Raw genomic sequence first — 26842 nt, forward strand, 5'->3', positions numbered from 1 at the left:
AGGGGGATCGATAACTAGCTATTATTTGAATGGGTGTCTTGCCAACAGTAATCTGAACATGGAGTAACTCCATAGAGTTGACCAGTCTAAAGAGTCAGGAGGTGAATTTATCTCTAATATAGTTAGAAACACTGCCTCCTTTTGTTCTCACATGTTCATTTAGTAGTCTGAAGGTTTGGAAGGCATTGTAGCCTTGCAAGGCCAGGGTACTCTCAGAGGCCTTGAACCAGGTTTCTGTGACTGCACAGACATCTACATCCTCCAGTTGGGAGGGTGGCCAAATGGTTAAGGTGTTTGCCCAGTTAACTTAGTACTAACCTATGTAATAGAAGTGCTTCCAGGGTATGCAGTTTTTGTCATTGACATATAATGGGATAAGTGTCAGTCACTGTCATCTTATATACCTTTTGTAACAGGACTGCTTCTTTTATTTCTTGACCGGCCCACATTTGTATGTGAATGGTGGCTTCTTCTGCAATATACTAAGGAGTTATACAGCTGCAACCAAAACTGAGCTAAATTGCAGGCCTTTGTTCAAAGTATATTTTTGTAGTCCAAGATGAATTGACATTCCCCTCCCTCAACACTTTGGTAAATGTAAATACTTTACAAAAATTACAAGAAAAAATATTTTCTGACTTTTCTCTAAATGTCACATCTTTGATAGTACATTTAGGTCATCTTAAAATGCAAAGTAAACAAACAACAAATGCAAAAAACAAACATTTAAAGTTTAAAGCTTAATATTTCAATACTGTTATGCTATTATGTAAATTTGTCAAAAGAGGTGGCAACTGCCTTTGAACCATTACTTATTTAATTACTCTGTTTTGCTTTGGAAGCAGTAGTGAATCAGTGTAAGTTCACTTCCTCTCTGTAGTAAAGACAGTAAAAAACAGTTTAATACCCCTCTGTCTATTTTACAGTAATTGCTGATCTGTTGACATCAGCAGGACTGATTACCTATATAAGATTGTCAACAGTGCCATTCTAGAAAATTCTCTATGTTTGTGAAATGCCATGCAGACATAGACACATTCCTTTGCAAATTATATGAGAATTTAAGCTTAAAAAACTGTGTGGTCTTTCCCCTCTTTTGATTCCAAGGCAAGGAAATGAAAGTTTTATAAAGTTCCAGCAGATTTCTGACACCTACATAATACTGGAAACATACTCTAGGGAGAAAAGCAACCAAAGTGTTGAGTTAACCTGTAGGAGAAAGTGGAATTTTCCTTTAAGTACATCTCCATTCACTTTTAAATTTGTATAACTCACATCTTAAAAAAGGAAATTCTTCTGTAGCACTGACTAAGCAACATTTTCCATTATAGCCTTCTTTTTGGTCATGGGTCTGATTCACAGGTGGTATTAGTCAATCTCTGATTTGTGTATGTCCCAACAACCCACTATGTCCCAATTCATAACATTTTACCTCAAAATAGCAATACTTATAAAAAACATCATAAAGCATTTCATAACTGAACAGTGCAACATGTGTAAATAGGGACTGCCATGTTTCACACCGTCATTGTGTTTCAATGGAAACATTGTCAATGTCTTTGTAAAACCATTTTTGTACTTTAAAATACACAAATGCAACTAGCAAGGCTGTGCATCACTGAACACAGACTGGTACATGTGAGATCTGAATTTGGGGATAATTCAGACACATAGTTCTAGGGGTAGTTCAAAAGTCATTACAGGCAAAGGCGAAGATGGTGCTCCATTTAGAGTCCAGATGTACTGTGAAGAGGAGTGCAGGATTTTTGTGTATCTCCTTGTAAAGGCCTACAGTTGCAGGGTTCTATAGGAGGACTATACTGGGCTTCAGTACAAAGCTAAGGCTTTGAATGGCTTGGCAAAGGCTGCCTCCAGTGCAACTGGCATTTCACATACTGGGGAACAATGTTGTCACCATTACAGTGACATGAAGAGGTGCAAGTGGGACATCCTGAGCCAATGGAAGGATGGATTTGAGAGTGCCAACACCCCTCAGTCGTGTAAGTATAATGAACCATTACCAGTCAATGATATAACATGGATTTGTCAGCCAGTACATTTACTCCTTATGTTTCAATTTCTTGTCTTTTTTTGTTTTGTACAGCCATGGAAATTATCTCCCTGAACAGAGAGATCCATCAGGAGAGACTTGCTCACCTCAGAGGCACAGGGTAAGTATGCATACGTTATGAATGCAAGCCAGATCAATACTTTTTAGAGCATCAGTCCATATCATGTTGAGTAGGCATACTTAAGCTTTATATCAAGCATACAAGCCTGCTCCAATAGCTCTTGATGACTGCATTAGGCAAGTGCATCAGCTTTGCTGTGTGTGAGCTCAGTTCTTAGCAGCAGAAATGAGCTATTATTACATGATATATATATATATATATATATATATATATATATATATATATCGTATTTACTGCAATATTAAATTACATTAACAATTACATTTTTGTAAATGGAATTATTAAGTTGGAATGCATATATCTGATATACCATACTTAAATTAATGTTTTCATTTTACTTATAATACCTTTGAGAGTGACTTATTTTATGACACATTAATTCCTTCACATTATATCTATATGTAGAAATGGTGAACAGTTATACATTATATTTGTTTATGTACTGAAATAATAATGCCACGTGGCATTGATCTAAGTATCTCTGTCTTGTTTTCCCCAACCCTATCTTTTTTTTTCTTTATATTTTTTTGGTGGATACATTGGTGCTGCAACCAAAATGGGGTCTATATTATATCAGTGAATACTTAACATAGCAAATGCTGTATAATCGAACCTAATATGTCGAAACATCAAAATGCCAAACACACAGAACAGTTATTTTTTTCCCAGGTAAAAAAAATCGCTGCTCCATAACAAAAAAAAAACCCAAACACAAAATAAAGTGGGGGATTTCACCCCCCTACCCCTCTACTTAAATATACCAACTCCGAGATCGCACCACAGTGGAGGAAATGGCAAAGTCCTGAAAATGGCCTAGTGATTTTGTTCCCTGGGAAAAAAATCACTGTTCCGTGCTTTCAGGATTTCACCATTTCGAGTAAACAGGGTCGATTAAACAGCGATCGCTATTTTAGGCATTCACTGATTTAATAGGAACCTCCAAAACGACCATCACTACAGAGACCTAGATTGACCACTAGGGTTTGGCCTGACATACCTTCACAAGTGCCCCTCCACAGTTGGCTGCAGCTGCACCACCACAGGCAGCACAGACATCCAGTGCATTTGTGTCGCAACCTGCCAGAATTGCCACAACTCCTTCACTACCTGTCCCACCTGCATCAGATATCTCTCCCCCAGCAACTGTTGTAGTGGTACTCACTGGGAGAAGTACTGGAGGTAGTGATTTTGACAAACATCAGGAGCTGACAGGGATGGTAATGGGCACCATGGAGAGGGGCCTCATTGCTCGAATCAGCGGAGTTGAAAAGGTCCAGCACTGAACTACAATATCAGTGCTGCATCCAGCACTGGCACAGATAACTGGGTCAGGAGACAGTGATGACAGTTCTGAGAGTGAGGAGTAGCTGGATGAGGTTGCACCTCCAATGTACCCTATCCCAATTATGGTGTCCTCCAAACTTGTGTCTGTCTGTTATGTATGTGCTGTATGTCTGCACCTGCTATCAAACCTACCCCTCCCACCTAATCCTTTTATTCCCAAATGCTTTCCCAAACAGTCCTCTCTAAGGAAAAAAAAGGAAAAAAATGGGCACCTTTACCACAAAAATAATTACGTACCATATATAACTCACCACTTCACCTGTCTTCTTGACACACCTGATTTGGTCCAGTTGGCTATACAACATTATTCTGCTATTATCATCTGCCCCCGATGTAGTGGCTGTCCAAATTCATCAAATGTTTGTTTGTCTTTTTCGGCTTTTCCCGATTAGGGGTCGCCACAGTGGAATGCCGGTCTGCTAATGATTGGCGGTAGATTTTTATGGTGCCGAGTTGCCAGCCCGATGACCAGCCTTCAGTGAAGGCACGCCCATTCACGCATGTCTTTCTCCTCTTTACAAATGTACATTTGTGTTGTGAAGAAGTGGATAGCTACGGTACTCTCCCACCACCATCCTGCACATTCCACTATTCTTTCCCCCTTTGTCCAACTCAATGCTTGTCCCCCATTTTCACTGCTGCCCTATCAACTCCTTTTTCACACATTTAATCTGGTCATAAAATAGAATCACAGACAACACACATGGCCAGAAATGGCCTGTGAGAAAAGCCTTCACTTTTTTCCTCAGTATTTGTGATGCAGTTGACATTGAGCAACAATTTTGAATGACATTAAATTGCATTTCATGTCCTGTAATAAAACCTGTTGAGTTTTTACCATAGACTGCATTAGTAGAGTTAGTTCTCAGCAAGTGTGCTTAGTCCCGTTGCTTTATAGGAATATAGACTGAAAACACTATTGTCAGATATTTATTATGCTGCTTGGTGTAATGTACATATTATGAAATGTTACAATTGACATTACTGTGATGAAGCCTAATGCCTATATTCTGAATTGTTTCATTCCTTTGTCACTGTCCCTTCAAACAAATAATTTTAAGACTGTGTACTAAGATTTCCTCTGTGGTGTGTTGAGATAATTCACATGCCTATAGACTGTTTTATGCATAGTGTCCAGGGGTCAAATCCAGAACTATGTGAAAGTATTATTTAATGTTTTACTTATGTTATTATTATGTGTGTAACTTTTGGCTACATATGTTATTAATCAAATATTACCCTGCTTATGTCTTTATCATGTTTCCACTTTTCTACCCCTGCATGTTCCTATCATGACAGAATAATTATGATAACAAACCTAAGAGTATCACAACAGAAAAATGTGCAGAAATGGCCCAGATAAAAATCTTTGAATAACACAGTCTCGTCTCCACCTCTCTATTTCTCTCTTTCTCTCTCTGTTCCCTGTTCTGTTTCATCAGTTTTTACTCTTACATATTTAGTACTCTTGCATATTTATTAGGCTACTGGATGGAATGCACACCCTCTGGGATTTTACAAATATCATTACTCTGATGAAGGCTAATGCATGCATTCTCTTTTGCTTCAATTTGTTGTCTGATTTTCACCTTATGATATATGAGTTCCTATATGGAGTGCTGAGATACTTCTTAGGTCTGTAGATTGCTTTTTGCATAGTACCAAGGTTCAAATCTAGAATTATGTCAAAGTCTTAGTGAATGTTTTTATATATGTCTTTTGTGTGTATCTGTTGGCTACACATTTTGTTAACACACTACTATCCTACTTCTGTATTGATCTGCCTGCTACCTGTTGGGCATACTTTCTTGTACAGATCATGACAGAGTAATTATGAAAACAAACCTAAGCGTAACACAACACAAAGATATGCTGAAATGGCCCATAAGCAAGACTCTTCCTAAGTCTTTATCTTTCTCTCCCAATCTCTCTCCCCCTCCACACCTCTGAACTGTCCAGATTTTTGCCTTATATTTTTGGTCTATTTTATCCAAAAAATTGTGATTTTCTGGCAAATCACTGGTAAATCATTAAGGGCTGAAGTAAGAAAATAACAACAGAAATTGGAGTTTTATATTTAGTATTCTATATAAAATTCATGCTAATGCAAAACCTGTTATTCTATCAACTTTCTAAGTTTGTAAGAACAATATTTAAAATTTGTCCCTTTCTCCCCCCCCCCAATTATTTATGGCTTTGTCCATGTTTCTTGCTCTAAAAGGTTCATAGATTAGTACTAGGCTGACTGCTCTTCTAAGCCATTTTAAACCTAGCCAATCACCCCATTTGTGAATCAAACCCTGAATCTTGTGTGTGTAAGGTAAACACCTTAACCATTATGCCAACCTCCCACCCTGCTTCAGAGGTATACCCCCTCCTGTCTCATCATTTTTTACCTCAGCATTTGCACACGGCATAACACACAAATGCTGAGTGAAGTTAAATGTTTCAGTTCTTATGACAAAAAATGAAGATCTGAATTTTGACGCACTAATACAGTTATAATTGCATAAATATATTTTTAGGCTGCTTGATATAATTTACAACTTACGGGATGGTGCATTTGTCATTACTGTGATGAAGCTTGATGCATACTTTTTCCTTGCTTCGGTGTGTTGTTGCTGTCCCTTCAAATGTGTGATTTTAACTTAATAATGTATGAGTTCCTATGTGAAGAGCTGTGATAATCTTCTGGTCTGTCCATTTGTATTTTCTACTGTCAGGGGTTCGAATCCATATGTATGTCATAGAATTATGTAATGTTTATTCATATTAATATATCAATAAAGCCTGCCTGGTGATTTTTCACTGTGTGCAGTAACAACAAAATTTAGATTCAGTAGGTACTGTGTGCAGGTGCACACCCCTGCGCAAATACGGTAAACACCATGGCATGCTAATTACATCATAAGCAGCTGAATTCCATGCAAATCAACCAATCCAACACAGTGGGACTATTTAACAAGCTATTAAGCATCCGTGTAGACTCCATGTTGTTTTTTCCTGTGAATTCCAAAATGTTTGGAATACAGCCACAGAAAGCAGTCTACACAGAAAGAATGTTAGGGGCTGCTGCTACTTTACAGTGTTTGTATGTGCTACAGAAGGAGAAGAGTTTCCAGGCCCCATGTAACTTTTCAGAACCAACATGATGCGGAAATTGTAGTGTGCTGCAGGGTAGACAGGGACACACTACAGGAACTCTGCGACCTCTGCCATCCCCAGCTCAGATCCAGAGCCAAACAAGGAGATCCCATAAAAGTGAAGACAAAGGTATGTGTAGCCCTTGGAATCTTAGCTACAGGTATCTTTCAGATACTAACAGGGGGCATGCTAAGGGTGTCACAGGTATCAGTATCCAGGATCCCCCACCAATTCCTGAATGCTATGCTCCAACATGCCCATAATAACATTTATTTTCCCCATAGTTCTGAGGAGAGAGACAGAAGTATGCAGGAGTTCTGCTGTGTAGCACACTAATTTGAAGTACTGGGTGCCATTGATTGTACACATGTAGAAATGAAGGCACCATACTGGGATAGTGTAGGCTCTACATAAACAGAAAGGGATACCACTCTATCAACTGCCAAGTCATGTGTAATGCCAAGGAAATAATTTTGAATTTGTGTGCTGGCAACCCTGACAGTTACCATGACTCATATATCTGGCACACCTCCCAACTGTACCAGATGTTTGCTAGGGGGGATATCCCACAGGTCATTTACTGGGAGATGCAGGCTAAGCACTGGAAGTGCGGCTGATGACACACATCAGAAATGCACACATAGCCATGGAAGAATGCCATAATGAGGCACATGCGCAAACCAGACATATCATAGAGCATGTGTTGAGCTTCTGAAGTCACAGTTCCCATACCTAGATACATTTGGGGGAGCCCTGTGGTACAATCCATGGATTTGTACAGAAATATTCATAGTATCTGCCATGCTACACAACATAATCCTGAGGAAACAGCTTCAGCAGGATCGGCAAGGGAAAGGGGCACACATCTCATCACCAATGCCAAGCTCACCACAGCCACAGGCAGATGAGGTCAGAGGGAGAACCTCCAGCTGCTGTGGTTGTAGGTAGATGTAGGTGTGCTCAGTATGCCCTTGCATTGGCTAAGAGACAATGTATAGCACACTCAGTCACTCACTCACTCACCACCTAAGGGCCTAAAACCTTCCTTCTTCTCATATACATATAGTAACGCTGATGCCAGGCAACTCACACAACCTTTACCTCCCCATGTATTGGCTGTGTACTGCTTGCATCAGACAGAATCTGCCCTAAATAAAAACCATGTCAACTGCTGCATTTATAAGATAAGTCCTGAACCTGGAGTGTATTGTTTAATAATATGAATGTGTGGCATATCCTTGTATGTTATTACTTGGTCTGGTAAGCAAGTAAAAGGTTGGATATTTGTACAGAAATCACCTTAACATATGACAGCAGAGACTTATTTGACTTATATTGTGCATTACTAAGTAGTAGGTGTCAGCCATCAAAGATTCACACAGTCATACCTCCCAAGAGTCCTGATGATCCCTGCACACCCTCAGTTTAACACCGTACATTGGTACTAGAAAATCAGTACAGAGAGAAGTTAGAAAGTAATGATACATAATTGTAGTTTCTGACTTCACAACCCTCACAAGATCATTCACTATGATGTTAGGAAATCAAGATGCTATCAACTGTCTAACCTTCCAAGGCCAATGTAAGTCAAAGGTACAATTACCAGTTCAACAACACAAATGCAGATATACTAAGCACTAAGTTAGCTATGCACCCTGAGCATCAGACACAAAGCTTATATATTCCTGAATCCAAAAGATAGAAAAACAGTGATATGGCACAGTTATCATCACTTGCACAGGGTGTTGGGTTGGAGTGGCAGGAAGCTTAGGCTGACACAAAAGGTCAGTGAGTGTCTGTGAGTAAGAAAGAGAAGCAGGCAGACATTTGGATAAACCAACAAATGACCAGTGAGACAAATTGAGTAACTGTTGTGTGTGTGTTGATAAGGATTCTTCAGATGAAATTGGTGTGTGAGTGTCTCCATAAACACAGATAGGCTCTGTGCTGGCTCTAGATCTTGGTATGCTAGACAGGTGTGAGCTGTGCATGGTAGAGGTGGGAGTTCATCATTGTTGTCCCCAACCATGAGAACTGGCTCTACGAGGAGTTGCACTGGCATATCCATGCCCACAGTCAGATGCACTGCTGCTACCTGAATGTGACTGATGTCTTCTGGATGAGCTCCCTTCATGAGGACATCCAGGACCATGACCCCTTGGTCATCCATGTCTGGGTGTGGACAGCAGACTCGCTGACAGAACAGTGGAAGTACTGCTACTATGGGAGCGTGACCTGGCATGGCCATGTTGGCTGACAGCAAATGATGTGGCTGACCTACCCCCATGAGGCTGCCATTCCCCTCCTATCAGATACACCATCACAGACAACAACCATTCTATGACAGACATCCCTCAGTCCACAACAGACACCCCTTGTTCCAATGTGTCGTTCATCTGATCCACTGAATCGGCAACACAGTGGAGGCAGTCATGCATGTCAGACTGTGCCACATCTACAACCCTGAGCATTTGTCTGGAGCACCTATAGGAATATGCCTGTGTCTCCATTATGACTCTAAACATATGTTGAGTGGCACGGGAAGAGACAAATGTATCAGCTGGAGGGGGGTCAGCAAACCTCCTCTGAGCACCCTTGTCAGTCCTCCTGCATGGCACTTTGCTCACACTTTGCCTACAGCTGGAGTCCACAGGCACTGGACCCACAGTAGCCACACTTCTCTGATCAGTGGCCTTGCCCTCCACCTGTCCAATATCTGAGGGCTCACTGAAATGGGTAGACATAGGCCTACTGGCTGTATCCAATGGAACTGTAGTGGATGGCTTTATGTCAACCTCAGTGTCAGATTTAACCTCTGCACCCCCCTGACTGTGCCTCAGTTTGGCCACCATCATCATCAGAGTCTGCTGATACACTGATATCAGGTGGCAGAAGGCCCACAATCCCACTGTCATGATAATCTGTGATAAAAAGCAACAAACAGAGGAATAAATTAATACCTACACTACTATAGTCCAATATATGCTAACAAAGTAACAGTGCTGCCACTATTACAGACTGTACAGAAATATACACAAAAGGCCTGACATCAACAGCACACACTAATATATTTCTTTAAATTGCTTAGAAGTACTGACATAAAAATGTTTGGCTTACCATCTATAGATGAGATACTTCTCTGCAGTCCAGACAGTCCTGAATGAAGTTAAGCAATAGGTAAGAGCAACATCATCAAAATTATCAGCAACACAGGGGGGGTAATGATTTTACCTCTTTATATATCCATTAACTATACTGAAAACTAGAACATGGCTGACAGCTCCAACCTAAGCTAATAACAATACCAATCTTCAACCCCCCCCCAAAAAAAATACATGTGATAAGAAGTAACATATTGATTTCAGTTGTTTTAGTATACAACTATATTCAACTGTTGAGATACCAAAGCCTACCTGGAAGCTCCTCCTGGGACATGCTTGCTGTCTCTCAAACTTTTGCTCCAACATCCAGCTCATGCTGTGCTGCACTCTCTTGGGAGCTATCTGGATCCCTGATATTGTCCAGGAACTCTTCATTGGATGTTAGTGATGGTTCCCAAGCATGCCTTCCCCTGGTAATCATCTGGTCATGGCTCACTGCAGATGGTCTCTTCCATTTAGATGTGATTATGTCAGTGGTCCTGTGGTGCACCCACAGCATTCATATCATGAACTATCTGGTGCCATATTTGCATCCTAAGTACCATATCACCCCATCTTCTTTCCAGGAGAAAAGCACCATGTTGCCTTAAGGCATCCACAATCACCTGGTTCTCAGCATCAGTGAAGGGGGGGGGGTCTCCAAGGATTGACATGCCTGGGCGGAATACTCCTAGGTGTCCTAAAAGACAACAGAAGAGTGATACACATAAGCATTACATAACTATAAAATAAAAGATAAAACAGAAAAGGTAGCCAGTCCGTATTACCCACTGGAGAAACATAAAACAATGTAGAGATGTGAAATACGAACAACAGGCAAGATGTAAAACAAGGAAAGTAAAATGAGCAGCATATCATTGTCTGTGCCATAATAGTAACGCACCTTTGCTCCTCCCAAAACAATCTTGAACACTCAGAACAGCGATTTCCCAGGGAAAAAAAATTGATGTTCTGAGAAACACACACACACAACACATGCACTCCACAAACTATTTCTAATGTGGAGGAGTTTGCCCCCCACACCCCTCATACTTAAATATACCAACTCCGAGACCGCACTACAGTAACGAAGAAGGCAAAATACCGAAGGCGGCCAAGTGATTTCTTTCCCAGGGAAAGAATTCATTTATATGCCGCTTCGATATATTGCCATTTCACACTATAAAGTTCAATCAAGATGCATTCGAAAGCATGTGTCTTTGATCAGCTAATAGGGAACCTCATTTTCATGTATTGACAATCATGTATACCTCTGAAATGGCTTGAGTAAACATGCCCATGCCATCAGTACACTTCTAAGTAATGTATACATATAGAACTGTAAATGCCTTTGCTTTAGATTGCTTTTAAATACATTCCACCATATGCAGTATGTAGCTGACAAAATGGAAGCATACCTTCTGAAGTTCGGTACTCCTTTGTAGAGATATACCCACAAGAAATAGTATATGTGCAGTCTTTCACACATAAACAAGTCTCCTCACCATCTGTTTGCCTAGCTACATGTTTGTCTTTTTATATGATGTAGATTCCAGGCTGCTAGCATCGTGAGGATGCAAATGAGGTGTGAACTCATTAGTATGTCTGACTCCCAAATAACTGGCTCTGTGTATGAGATGTAAACATAGTGCAGGTACTCCCTCAGTGTTTGTTATTAATGGATTGCAACTGTGAATGATTACTGGTTGGGAGAAGGAAAACACAATAACACTGCAGGCTGCCTTACTTCCACTGGGTGTGTCAGGATAGCTCTACAAAGTGTTAGATGTAAGGCTGGAAATGTAACTAAGCAGCACACAATTCACAGGTTGCGTTCCATAACATCCAATCTGGTCTGCATTTGTTGGCAGTGACATATGATATTATTTCCACTTAATATCCTCACACATTATAAGGGCAATAATATAGAATGGCTTACACACTGCATGTCTCAGATTACTGGTCAGATAACTGAAGCATGACCAACAAACAGAGAAATAGAACACAGAGCTGTATATTTGCAAGCAATAATCATAACAACTTGTGTGATCACTAGGTGCACTACATTAAAAGTAATAACTGTACAAATAACAGTTGTATTGTTTGAAACTGCTGTAGATGCTGTTATAGTTGGTTATGTGCAGACTGAGTTCTGTTCTTTGCTTTAAAGCTGTTTGTATGGCAAAGATGCATAAGGCACCCATCATGTATTTTGAAGATACATTGGAGTGACAGTTCATATCCAAATCTATGTAGACTTATGTAATATGAGCCATCATTTTCTTATGTGTATGCCATACATTGATTTTCCTCATGGCAGCTACTTGCCTCTTTTTTCTTTTTCTCCTTTTATGTCTTTGTGTAATTTTTTGGGGGGCATGCCAGTATTTGCTCAGTGCAGCACGTGGTACAGTCATTGGAATGGAGGAAATTAATGTCAGTTTTGGCTGTGTTATCTCATCTGCATGAAGCATGGCAGTGTGAAAACTGGACAACAGGACCCCCGGGAAGCAGACAGGATCCAGAGAGCCAAAAATAGGAACTGGATAAATTCAATGAATGCTATTAGTATCGCGCAAACCTGTTAAGTGGTGTTGTGCAGTGGTTACCAGAGTACCTTAAGAATTATTAGTAAAATAGGAAATGTTGTGTAACGTTTCCTGTGACAGCAGGTGGAACTGTAGGGCTGGAGTACAGATAATCTGGGTTCTAGTACAAGGTGTTCAACTTTTTTTTCCACTGTTGTGACATAGCAATGAACTGAAAATTAGAAAAATGTTTTTTCAACCTTCTTGTGGCAGCAGGTGTAAGTGTTGGACTACCATACACATGGTCCTGGGTTCAAATACAGAATATACCATACAGTTGATCCACTTCCCATCATAGTCACTCTTAATTATAACACTTGACATAGTCGACCTGATATTAATTATATGTATGAGGGCTGAGATGCTGGTATTGTGTCAGTTATTTAGTTATTTATCTATGTAGTATCACATTTATTATCAGATGTATGACTGTGGGTATACTGTGTACTATATTCCTGTAAGTATAATTCTGCTGTCTGGACAGGCATGGCCTTCACATTTGCCTAACACACATACACAACTTCCAGTACATCCAATAATTTTGAAATTGCAATTGCAATTATGTAATACCTCACTGCTTGGCACTGTTGCACTCCCCTTACCATTGCGCAAACACAGTGCTCTGAGTGTGAACTACTGAGCATCACGTTTGTGTGACAGTAAGCTGAGCATAACAGCTTTTAACAGTGTGCGCACTCCCACTAATTACAATAACTGGGAATTGGTGGGAAAGCATCTGTCTCCATTACTCTAGATCTGTGGCAGACATGGCAGGCATTTGTGGGGAATGTGCCAGGTTTAGGGCACAGAGGTGGGGTATCCAGGAGTTCAAGATTTTTATTAGACTCCTAGTTAAGAACCACAGTGGCAGGCTTCCACAGGTGGACTATTCTGGCTCCCAGTATAAGTTGGAGGGTTGGGAATGCTTAGCCCTGGCTGTATCCAGTGCCAACAGTATCCCACACACGCTGGAGAGCACTGTAGGCATCATTATAATGACGTATGTAGGAGGAAGAGGGATACACCTGATAACTGGAACAATTAATTTAGGACACAAGACATCTCACACCTGTGTATGTATCATCTACAGATAGTATTTGTAAGACTTAGAAAGCTGACTATAGGCAAGACTGGTATTCATAATGGTCTGTTCTTTTCTGCTTTTTTCCACAGCTGCCAGTGAATGTGAGTGCAATATCAGAACCCATAGGGCTACACAGGTGAGGATGAGGGAAACATTTGGTATACATGCAGCAGAAGAATAGTATTATTGTATCATTAAAAGCTAAATATACCTTTTAGGTATTTTATAGGGTTGTATCAAATTGAGCATGCATATCTCAACTGCAAATGCAAGTATGCATGCATTAGTCTGCAGCACAAACCAAGAATACAATATTTGACTTTAGTCAGAGGTTGTGAGTTCATATACCAAACTTCCCAACTATACAATACTGTTAATTCTTCAATAATATTTAAATTAAATTAAAACATCTATACCAGTGGTATAAATCCCTGGCTGTAAACTGTAATCTGTATAACTGGAACAAGCATATGTGCACTATATGCACATGTCAAGGATTACTAGCTGCAAGCTGTAGTATAGTGTGCATCTGTTAAGTGGTGGTAATCTTAAATGTAAAATTTAAGGTAATAGAGTCAAATAATTGTATTAATGCATTATATGTCACATATGAAGGTACTAATCTTATCTCTTTTTTTCTCTCACTCCAACCCTTATCTCTCTTTTTTATTTTATTTTATTTCATATTATTTATAAAAAATATTTTTGCATTCTTTTTATTTTCTTTTTTGAATATTTATCTTTTTATTTTATTTTTATGTTGTTTTAGTTTATCGTACAATTGATTTTTATTGTATCTTATTTTTATTTTACTTTCTTTTATTAATTTTATTATGTTTCATCAAAATGTGTCCATGTCATCCATGTGTACCACATCACTGAATGCTCCACAGCACAGCAGGGTAGGCCTGCCCCAAGAGATCCACCTGTCCCCCTCCACCAGCTCTAGCACCATTGCCCGACATGTCTGGGAGACAACCTGGAAACACTGCCTCTGCCGCCCCTTCACTACCTGCCCTCTTGGGTAGTTCTGGCCTGGAGGCTGGTCCAGTGGCACCTTCTGGGAGTAATGGTGGAGGTGGTATGATGTGTAGGTTTGTGCACCACACTGTTGGTGCATGCCTACACTGGCTGCAGCAGGTGCTCTCCCTCATTTTGTGAAGTACTAGGAGGAGAAGAAGGAGATGTCAGGCATTCCAGCCAGTATCAGAATGAGGTGACAGTGATGACAGTTCAGTGGGAGAGGACTTGATTATCACTGTCACCCAGCTTGACGACCACACTTTCTGGATATCACCACCTTCACCCTAATCATGGTATCCCCCAACCTTTTGTGTCCATAACCATCCCTGTCTCTTGTCCTGTTTGTCTTTTCTGTCTGCAACTGCTTCCTCATCTACCCAGCTTACCTGACCCATACATACCTGTGTCCCTTTCCCAACATTCCTCTCTCTCAAAAAAAATTGCACCATAATAGCTCACCATTTCACACATGTCATCTTGACACACCTGATTTGGTCCAATTGGGTATACAGTCTGATTGCATTATAGTCACCCTTCTATAGAGGTGACAGTCCAAATCAGTTAATATTTTCCACATATGTTCACTTTACATTGTTAAAGAAATAGATAGCTATGGTTCTTTCCTACCTCCCTCCTCCACATTCTTGCCCTACTTTTCCTTTGTTCTTTCCCTGCTTGCTACCCAATTCACCACTGTCCTATCTACCCCCCCATTTCACCTCTTTAATGCATATTTGCACAAAGGTGTACATCACGCTGTGCACAGCAACAGTGAATGGTGGCAATGTATTTAAATGTATTTAAAAGTATTATATACACCTGTGAAAGTATAATATGCACCTGAATTCAAACCGAGTACCATCTGGCCCCAGAAATGAATGTAGCAATGCATTAACATGTGTTGCTACAGAGTCAGTTAAGCAGCAGGTGTATATCATAGACTCAATACTAACTGTCAGATTTTAGCAATGCAGCTCGCATTTGTGCATTGCTTAGCTATACACAAACGTTTATGTTGCATGAGTATGCACTTTGCTAATCATCGTGCAAACCTGCTGTTCACTGCAGTATGGAAATGTACATATTATGCTGAATTACTGCTTACTGTCCATTCCTTGTGTATGACATGAAATTGCATGCTGAAACATTACAAACTGAAGGCCCTATCTAACAATATGTCACATATTTACAATACATCCATGTGTTGCTGCTTCCCCATGCACTGCAACCCTTTTTGTATTCTATGCAATGCATATCAATCTGGTAACATGCAGAACTACAACTATTGACCCATATGCCTAAAAAGCCTTATTTGCAAGGCTAGGGAAGGAATCAGCATAGGCCATATCCACAGGGACACGGGTGACTTTCAGCACACTTGACCCAACCCATTTTGTTTTTGTCAGTGGTATATCTTGGTAATTGAACCTTGTGGACTTCTTGAATACTGACCTCAAAGTCCTGGATGAGGGATAACAGGACATACCACCTGTGCTGGGCCCTCAACTGTTTGCAAGCTATATCCTTGAAGTGCAGGCAATGCTAGATGACCTGTGGTTTACCAAGTTTGACTGGTAGCTGGATGCACTAATATAGAGTCCTCCAATAATGCTAACATATTGCAGAAAGGGCTGCCACACACAAATGATTGACGCCAAACTCACAGACTGAAGCTTAAAGCATACGGTGGCTCATTGTCCCCTTTGGAAATGAAGTACCCTTGCTAATTATGATATACATAGCACCCCTCTAAGCTCAAACACAGTGTTGTCAGATTTAGGAACACATGTTGATAGCAATCTACACTTTCATCACTATGTGTTCATAGTGGTGACACACACATTCTGTATTGCACACATCATGCATATGGACAACACATCCAAGACCAGAGTGGTCATACCTCTGCTGTACTCTACCCTTGTCAGACCATTAATTGAGTACAATGGTCCCTTCTGTCTGTACCCCATCAGACACCTGCAGCAATTGGACAAGACGCAGAGTTGTGCCTGGGAGACTCCAGGACTGCCAAAGATGACATACATGGAAAGAGTGAAAGACCTTTCACTGTACTCAGTATCATGCAGTCTGCTGAGAGGTGACCTATGCCTGTTCTACTTAGAAGTTTCAGAACCTGCCCTTCTGGAAACACTGGGCATCTGCAAATTAAATGAGACAAGAATAACTTGGTGCAGGGTTCTCAATCTAACCTGTGACATAAACAGAACATGCTATGTAGACAGATATATCCCCCAATGAGCCACACTCTACTGTAATAGGCTCCCAATGTGTGTGAAACAGTGCTCCTCAACACCCTGTTCTAGCGCAACCTTGACTACTGGTTGGGTGATTGTCACCTCTGGAGTGGCACCTATGTCTCTCATGGACAGGGTCAGTTGGTGCTACTCACAAAATTGCTCTTCTAAGAACAACCATCAAACTGTGCTCCTATGAACATATGCAGCTATGCTCCTGTGCAGATCTCCCAGCATATTGTATGCAACATGGCCTACTGATGTCATCTATTGTAAGTTCGCATGCAGTCTTGTAAAAGTTAGACTTGTGCTGTGGCGCTTGCATAAAGTACTGTGTTCTGTAGTCTGCATACTTAAATAGGTAGGAGTTCTGTTCTCACTGCAGTCAACTGGGTGTGTGTGTGTCTCTAGACAAAACAACAGAAGTCTGTATCCCATAGTCACTGCTCCAATACCAAGGACTGACATTATATTATTTCTAGTAGATGCATACACATCCATTTCATGCAGCCCACCCAACTTCTTATCCCTCACATGGCCTGCTGATGTCATCTACTGTAAATTCACTGACTTCACCTAGGGTCTTGCAAAAGTCAGACTTGTGCTGTGCTGCTTTTATAAAGTGCTGTGTTCTGTAGTTTGTGTACTTAGATAGGTAGGGATTCTGTTCTCACTGCAGTCAAGTGTGTGTGTGTGTGTGTGTGTGTGTGTGTGTGTGTGTGTGTGTGTGTGTGTTTGAGTGAGCTGTTGCCTGACATTACAGAGAGCATTTTACACCACCATGTGGGACACTGTTACATTCTCCTCAACAGACACTACCAATGTCATCAGCTATAAAGTGTTGTCTGAGACAGTCCAAGTCAGACTTGAGCTGTAGAACTTGTGTAAAGCACTACATTCTGTAGTCTGTGTACTTAGGGAGGGTTCTATTCTCACTGCAGTCAACTGTGTGTGTGTGTGTGTGTGTGTGTGTGTGTGTGTGTGTGTGTGTGTGTGTGTGTCTGAGCTGTTGCTTAACATTACAAAGAGCATTTTACATCACCATGTGAGATGCTGTTGTATTCTCCACAACATACACTGCTGATGTCATCAGCTATAAAGCGTTATTTGAGACAGTCCAAGTCAGGCTTGTGCTGTGATGCTTGTGTAAATTACTGGGTTCCTTTTACACCAGCATGGTGGACACTGTTATTTCTATATTTTCCTCAACAGATACTGCTGATGTTGTCAGCTATATCAGATTTTTGGATATGCAGTACTCCCACCAGGGCAGGGTCAGACACTGGCCTAGAGGCTAGGCAGATGTCTCCTCATTCTATAACACACAGAGTACAGTAACATGGCTTTAACTCTATCCACATACATCATGGCATGGTTTGTAGGCATTGTGTTATCTTTCTGAGAAAGCCCTATTGTCTCCCAGCTGCTGCATGTGTCTTGTGAGGTACATGCCAAAGAGAGCATTATACTCTATTACTGTTCTGATGATGTTTGACTACAGTGTTGCAATAAAATCCTAAGATCTGTGTATGATGACATGACATATGATGTGCACAACATAGGCTTTCAATACCACTGTGGACACTTGGTGGTCAAAGTTCAGGCTGTTATCTACATGTATTCACAGTGCTGGCATCAGTGGGTGTCAGCATAGCAGGACTGTTGTCAATGCTGTGATTAACATGGAATTCCACCTTTCAGATGGACAACATAAAAAAGCCACATCTCTGCATTTAGATGTAGATTGTGTGCGTTTGTCCTCATTAATTTTTCTGTTTTAGCTCCTCCTCTACTATTTTATCATTACTGGGGGACTCATTGATTGCACCCAATATGTAAAAATCATCAAACTTGGGCAAAGGCCATATACTTTAATCTGAAATGTCAAGAAATAGAGTAGAAACAGTGAAGAACCAAGCCCAGATCCCTGGGGTTTGCCAATGGTGACAGCTCTACTAGTACAGGTTGATTCGCTAAATTTCTCAGTGTGTGTTTTGTCAGTGAGCCAATTGCTTATCCATGTACTAATGTAAGGGTTAAACCCCAGCTGGGAGGATGTATCAATGATATCTGTGTGGGGGATTGTTACAAAATCCTAGGCCAGATCACAATAGGCAGTATGCACTGTCTTACTTTCATCCAGGCCTATCACACAGAAGCAATGGCCTTTGACAACATCACAGATTACTTATGGCATGACTCAGCACATGCACCTTCCTGATATGGGTGAATACACACTTCAACACACCCTTCACATGAGCTATTTTCCTACACAAGGGTGTACATCAACATGCATCCATCTGAGTAGAAGGGGCAGCAACTGATGCATGGATGTATAGACACATCTTGACTACCTCAACTGTGAAGTGGACCAACATGAGATCATTGACCTCTTCTACATGTACACTAGTCATATTCTGGCTGTGTGCAACAGACCTGTGTGAGTTATTAATGCTACATCATGTCTGTTACATCTGATGGATGTCCTCAAAGAGGTCATTGAGGGCATACATGATGACAACAGTATCATCTTGTGGAACTTGACCAGGTCAAGGCATTTGGCACAAATCCACAGTGAGGTATTCACTTAAAACTGTCATATGTGGCCATAAATTGCTACATCACAAAATGCGTAGACTACTGTATCGCATACATGGCATCTGACTATGTTGAAATGTGTTAAGTGACCTATAGCTCAGATCCAGTGATCAGGTCCTTACATCAGAGTTGTCTGCTACGCCCTATCATGTCCATTAGTTAAGTGATGGACATCACAGATGACATACATATGCTATATCCACACAGCTGCCTGAAGGTCTACAGATTGTGGGCAGTTAGTGACTCCAACCGTGATGTTCATATAATATACACAGTATCAACACATACCAGAGACTGCTGCCACAGGCATGACAACACCTGCATTGACAAGACACATGGGGGGATTTGTTAAGTCGGGAAAACAAGCACACATCCAAGTATAATGTGGACATCACACTCCATAATCAGACCAATAGGTATGTGACCTGTGTCCTGGGGTAGATGGTAAGTGGAACATCCACCAGTATGTAGTCACAGTGCTGACAACTCCCTTGAAGGTAACACAAGTGCTGGGCTTGTCAAGGACATCCACATCACAGGCCATCATACCTTCATGGTTCCCAGCCTTCAGCACACCAATAACTGTGTGCAATGCACCCTTCTTCATGTACCTCCCTGCACATCTTCCAGTGATGTGTAACTGAAGTGTATCACCTTTGTCACAGTGCACATAGCTTATTGACCATACATAGGTATTCTTTCTGTGGAATATACTTGACTGTCTGATGGTGCAGAACAACAATCAAGTTGTTACACCAGATGCATGTGTGGTACCTTTTCTGCTTATACTCACACTACATACATAGGTGTTTGACAACATTAATGAGATGTATATCATTCACAACAATGTGGATTGTGGCATATATATATATATATATATATATATATATATATATATATATATATATATATATATATACCATGCAAATAAGGCAACAAGCCTGTATTGCCCATACTGTTGCATACAAGTGTAGCAATTTTATTTATTTTTATTTTATTTTATTTTATTTTACATTTGTTAACCGGGAAAGTCCGACTGGATACATATCCATTTTCAGCGGAGGCCCGGGGAGAAAAGCTCCAATTATTATCAAAAACATTTAGTAACAAAAACATGTAAGAATAGATGTTAAATAGAAATAATAGTGTAGGTAATAAGATGTTTAAAATATAGGAATTTATTATTTAATACAGATAAAAATATAGGTAACAAGATGTTTAAAATATAGAAATACAGCTGTTACAAAGTTTAGATAAGAAATTGAGGGGGGGGGAGCATATTGAAAAGAGTCATGACAGTTAGCAATGGGTCAGAGGTAGAAGACAGTTATAGGTTACTAAAAGGTATGATAGAAAGGAAAATTATTCGAAGAATTGAAGTCAGAGAGGACTTTCTATTGGTAGGGTTAAGACTGAGCGATAGGAAAATTCAGATAGAAAGCAGGGGGGAAAGGAGTAGAAGGTTATAAGGAAGGGTTTTGTTTAGTGGAGGAGGTTGTTGAGGGAGGAGTTGGTATACACTTCAGTGAAGTAGGAATAAAAGTTGGTTATTTTGTTTTTGGTTAGTTTTAGTTTCGAAGGGCTTAATTAGTTAGTTACTGTGTTTTTGGGTTAGTTTGGGTTTTGAAGGGAGTGTAAATATTGTTACTTTTTCAGTGTCATTTGTGATTATTTCAGTCAGGGTTTAAGCATGGACATAGCCAGAGTTTGAGCATGTGTGTCTTTAGTGCCTTTTTGAATTGAGGCAGGGAGCTGTTAGAGGTTATTTCTGGAAGAAGGGAGTTCCATTGCTGGACATTCCAGCAATGTCCTTCTAACACCTCCAGCAGATGTTACAGTGCCAGAACAGTGTGTGCATTTACCCTCATAGAGTGTGTATCATAGTAATCGTTCAACAGTGTGTGTGTGTGTGTGTGTGTGTGTGTGTGTGTGTGTGTGTGTGTGTGTGTGTGTGTGTGTGTGTTTGTGTGTGTGCAGACTCATCTCTTATCACTGTAAATCACATATGTTATGTCAGAGGCATTGGATTACTGGTGGTATTATTCTGATATTGTCCATGATTGCAGCTGGTTCTTATAATGTTTTCCATGAGCCTTTACCTGTGCCCACCTTGTTGGAGACCCCTGCTGAGAGTGCAGTCATATTCAGGCATATGGATTTGCGCAGCTTCACAATATGCCACCTACCCCAATTTCTATCTCACATCCCTGATAAATGTCCTCTGCATTATTCATGTCAGAATGCTTATCTCACACAGACATCTTCCCCATTATGTTGCATTCTGTGACAGACACATAAAACACATTTTCACTGTAAAAACACAAACAAAACTCCGAAAAGTTCCAAAAACTATGAAAACAATAAATCCAAGATCCTTTACATACACTTCTTCAGACAAGTTACTTTGGAACCTCTTGTGAGTTTAAATACCCTAATAATTGTTTAATTTTAATTAATTAACTAAACAATCCATCAATAAATCAATAAACATATACATTCAAAGGCACAACTATTTCATAGTTAAATATATCAAATATTTAAATGTCACTTAAGGAAAAAGTACCTCTAAAAAATTCCTTAATGACTCATTAATAATAATATCAAAAATATTAAATAATAAATAATAAATTCTATACATACTTAGATATTAAATAATATAAATAAAATATACTATATACCCTCATGTTTATTTATATTTATATTTAAAATTCTATCTAAATGATCTTATTAATCAAGTTTAGCCTTTCATTTATTTATTTTAAGTTATTTATTAATAATGTTCATATTAATACATTATTCTTATCATGGTTTAGAGATTTACCTATTGAGAGCAACAGACATTTAATGGAACGATTAATTTCTATTTTTTGGGCGACATTGAACAAAAAACTATGGTTGTTATTTTCCATAATATGGTACTTACAATAAGCACAATGTCCACACTTGAACATGCCTTTACTATATGTTCTTACTACCACTGGTTTCCTTCCTAGATTTGTATTTGAATGCAGACTTTGTGTTAAAATTCCCAGTTATTATTATCTGCTGCTAATTCATTATATTGAGTAAGGAAGCTGGTGTTATAATTAATATTAGCTTGTTCCCCATCTATATGAATGGAATCATCCCCTAAAGTTATTTCATTTATTGTATCTGAAACCAAAGTTTCATTACAATTCAACTTCATGAATAAAACTGTTGTCTCCTTTTCAATATCAAACCAAATCTAATAGCCCAACAATTAAATCTATGTCTTCACCTGGGAGATCTAAGTAGAAAATTGATGTATAAAGGTCCTTGACATCGGCTGTTAAAAAACTAAACTTACTATCAAAATTTGAAATTCATTTTCACTGTACAGTCCCTACTGTACCATATAGATATGTGATTGGTGTTGTTGCTACAACCATCTTCCATTGACATGCCCTCTTCTGCTGTACATTAGGTAGTTTCACCTGTCCTCTTTCCATGTGTTCATTCCTACAATTTATGTGTGTGTCCCTATTCAATACACACACTTCTCCTGAATGTTCATTTTATATGGCAGTCCCATGTCCCATTACAGATCATTTACACAGCTTCAGTACAGAATGCCATGAATGGGATATCACAATACTCTGCACTGTAGTTACACTGTCCTGTACTGTGTTTGAACCATATACTTCACATTCATACCTCACAAGTGTCCAGATATCCACAGGATGTCCAGATGTTTTCCTTATCAAATGTGTGGCTTTCTGCCATATCACTATAATGATCTCAGGACTGATGTGAGTCAATATTACATACATTTGAGGTCACACCTCTCAACTGTCCTGATATGTGCAGAATGTCCACTTTTTATCTCATATTTCTGATCTTTTCCTCATAACATATTGGTTTTCTAGCAAATCACTGACATGTTATTGCAGATTGAAGTCAGAAACAGATGACAGACATTTGAGTTTCAAACTTCATGTTCTTCAGATAGTTCATTGTACTGTACAACCTATTATTCTATCCAATTTCTAAGTTTGGAAGAGGAATATTAAAAATCTGTCCATAGTTTTGGGCCTTTGTCCCCCCATTATTTATGGTTTTGTCCAGATTTCTTGCTCTAAGAGGTTGAGAGTGTTACATTCTAACACATTTCCATGTGACATATATGTCAAATATGTCCCTATTTCTGATTATTTGTCCCCTCATTATGTTGGCTTTTGTGCAATGTGTTGCACTAACAGATTGACAGCTATTTGTGAAGCCCTGGTGATCATTGTGGCATTCTGTGCAAACCCACTGACTGCAGGTGCTCTACTTTACATGGGAGTGATATCCAAGTTCACTTACATGGTTTCCAGGCAAACAACACTGTTGCCACCCACAAAACCTAGCTTAGGCACACCATACATCATTAATATGTATTGCATGCTACTGCTTACCACTCACAGCCTCGCAAACATGTAAACTCTGTGCAGGCTCTGTGCAAAGCCTACACAGAGTTTTTTTGAACCCTGGTATATGTGTAACTGTGTGCTACATATGTTATTAACCCACCACCATCTTCATTATGCCCTCATAATGTTTCCAATCTCATACCTCTTCTTCATCCATATTGGAAACACTCTCATATACAAAGTAATACCTCTGATGTGTACATATTTAGAGAGGATTTCCAGATCTTTGCATATTAATGTTTGGTGTGTTCATCACTAAATTAGTGAAGACCTGACAAATCAGTGGTGATTGAAGTAACTACATAATACCATACATCTGATTTTCAACATTTATATAGGTCAGAAAATGCATGCCAACCCAAAATCTATTATCTTAGCAAACGTGCAAGCTTACAAGGCAGTATTTAAAAAAATGGCCCTACTGTTTGGCTTTTGTTGTCCAGTATTTTTGACTTTGTGTGTAAAGAGCCTGACAGAAGAACCATGATGACAAACCAAAGAGTAATGCATTACAAAGATGTGCAGAAATGTCTCATAGACCAGTGTCTTGTATATCTGTATCCATGTCGCCAAATCACTCCCACTTCCTCTTCCTACTCCAATCTCTGTAAACAAACTTCCTTGTTTCAAAGTGTTTCTATAGTCCAGTTTTTCCACCAGCATTGACATACTTTCTTCTTCATGTGTTTCAAAATCATTTACAAAAAGAATCTTCCAGAAATAACTGCAACACATCAGGTGCAATTAAGCCTTTATGTATTTAGAAGACATAGCACAATAGGCACCTGTGGACAATACTGCTGCTATACACACATAAGGTGATAGGATCAATGTGGCTTCATTTCCATCTGTGTTCTGAAGTACATTAAGTAGAATACATACATGTCTGCTATAGCTGTAGTGACTCTATTACTTAATCATGTCTTATAAACACATACAGCTGCATCATGACAAGTGCAACATGCCTCAGATACATGGACTCTCACCAGATCTGAGGGACTATAAACACCTGTATCATCCATATAATGAGCAATGTACTGCAACTATCAAGAAAAATGTGTAAATCCTTAGCATAATACATATCTTGTCTGGATTTCATTGGGTGCATACCTGTTTGTATGTCTATACCCTTTATTTGTGTAAATGTCAGCATGGAGCCCCAAAGTCTACTGCTAATCCTCACTCTAAGTTTAACATCTCAGGATATCATTACACTTGTGCTAATACTTTGCAATAAACCACACAAATTAGTTTAGCAATCGTGCACTTCAGGGAGCGATTTTGACAAAAAAGTGTAACGTAAGTGGTTTTCATTACATTTATATGTGATACTGGAGTATTACACTCATGATATTTGGAATTCCTCTGATTTTGACTGAATACTTCATTTTCTTAAGTTATGTCTGCACTTCTTCACTTACCCTTAGAAATGATGTACAGCGATGTTGCAACTTTTCACACGAACTTCATCAGTGTTATTCAACAGTGCACTGTCATATTTTTGACCTGCCTGTTTTTTACTCTACACATTGTCCAACCATGAGCCAATACAACTAAAAGTGATACAACAAATGATTACTGCTTGCATACAATCATGGTGAGCTGAACAGTCATGAATGCTTGGATGTCAAATCACTTGTTTCACAAGTGTGAATGTCATCAAAACACTATACTGTGAAACGGATACATGCCACTCAGGCTACCACAATGTACATGAACAACAGAATAGATAAGTTAGCTGAGTGGTATGTAATTACTGGGGATCAGCACATTGTTGTGCATCTGCCTGTTAAGACAAATGCCTGTTCACCTGGACCTGTGATGCATACTAGCTTCTCTGCAACACATTGGTAATCCTAACAAATGTGCCTCCTAATAAATGTCTATGATACATAGGGACATGATTGGGTTGGGATGCATGGCTAAGTTTATAAAGGCCCAGGCGGTCATTAGTCTAGAAAATACCTGTGAAACTATGAACCCATTTGCAGTCAAACATCTCCTGTGGCATTTGTGGTTAATACTGTGTTCTATAGATCATGTAAATAGATAGGTAGCTGTTTGAATACAGCACTGACTATCATGACAGTGTGCATGCATGTGTGTGTGTGTGTGTGTGTGTGTGTGTGTGTGTGTGTGTGTGTGTGTGTGTGTGTCTGTACTTATATGAAGGACTGCATTGACTCATACATCTGATGTATTCACTTTTAGCACAAATATCTTCTCTGCAACACACTGATGAGGTCATACTTTCAAAAATGAACTGTAGAAGTCACACTTGTCCTGTGGCACTTGCAACTGATACTCTGTCTAGATTATGTAACTAGATAGGTAGGTGGTTCAAATCCAGCACTGATAGGTAGGTGGTTCAAATCCAGCACTGCATAAATACTATGACTGTATGTATGTCTCTATACCATCAGGTCAAATTGCCTGCATTACAAAATCCATTGTGTACGTTTCCACTTACAAGACATGTTTACTCTGTGAGACTACTCCCCCACATCAGTTTGTTGCATTTTTTAGCCAAAATGTATTCCATTCAACACAACGATTTCATCCTTTCAAATGTGCAGTTTCTTAGCTTGTAATCAGACCTTACCTGTGCTGCTACATGTTGATACTGTGTTGCCTAGATTGTGTAACTAGATATGTAAGATTTTTAAATCCTACAGTAATAACAAAGTATGACAGAATGTGTATGTCAGTACTGTTGTACAGAGCTAACTCTATCAGAAAATTCTCCATATACTCTTTTTTAATTTCTCTACATCTTTTGGGTTTCTAATACCATGATGGGAATGGACCCCATTCCTAAGTCAAAGTATGATTAAAGTTCATGAAATTAGTATTATTTCAATCTTTGATGTTAGCCAGAAGTGCTCTTTGCAGCACCCTCAATGTCCCCAGTAATGAGTTATTCTGCAATTCATATGGAACTAGATGTACCAGTAACATATCTAAATATGATTATAGATTATTAAAGACCCATTGCTTCTACTAATTTTGGAACTGTCTGGGTGTCTTTCTTCCACACTGCTATC

The sequence above is a fragment of the Protopterus annectens genome, chromosome 5.part1 (assembly GCF_019279795.1).
Source record: "Protopterus annectens isolate FY-2018-M chromosome 5.part1, PAN1.0, whole genome shotgun sequence".
NCBI lineage: Eukaryota > Metazoa > Chordata > Ceratodontiformes > Protopteridae > Protopterus > Protopterus annectens.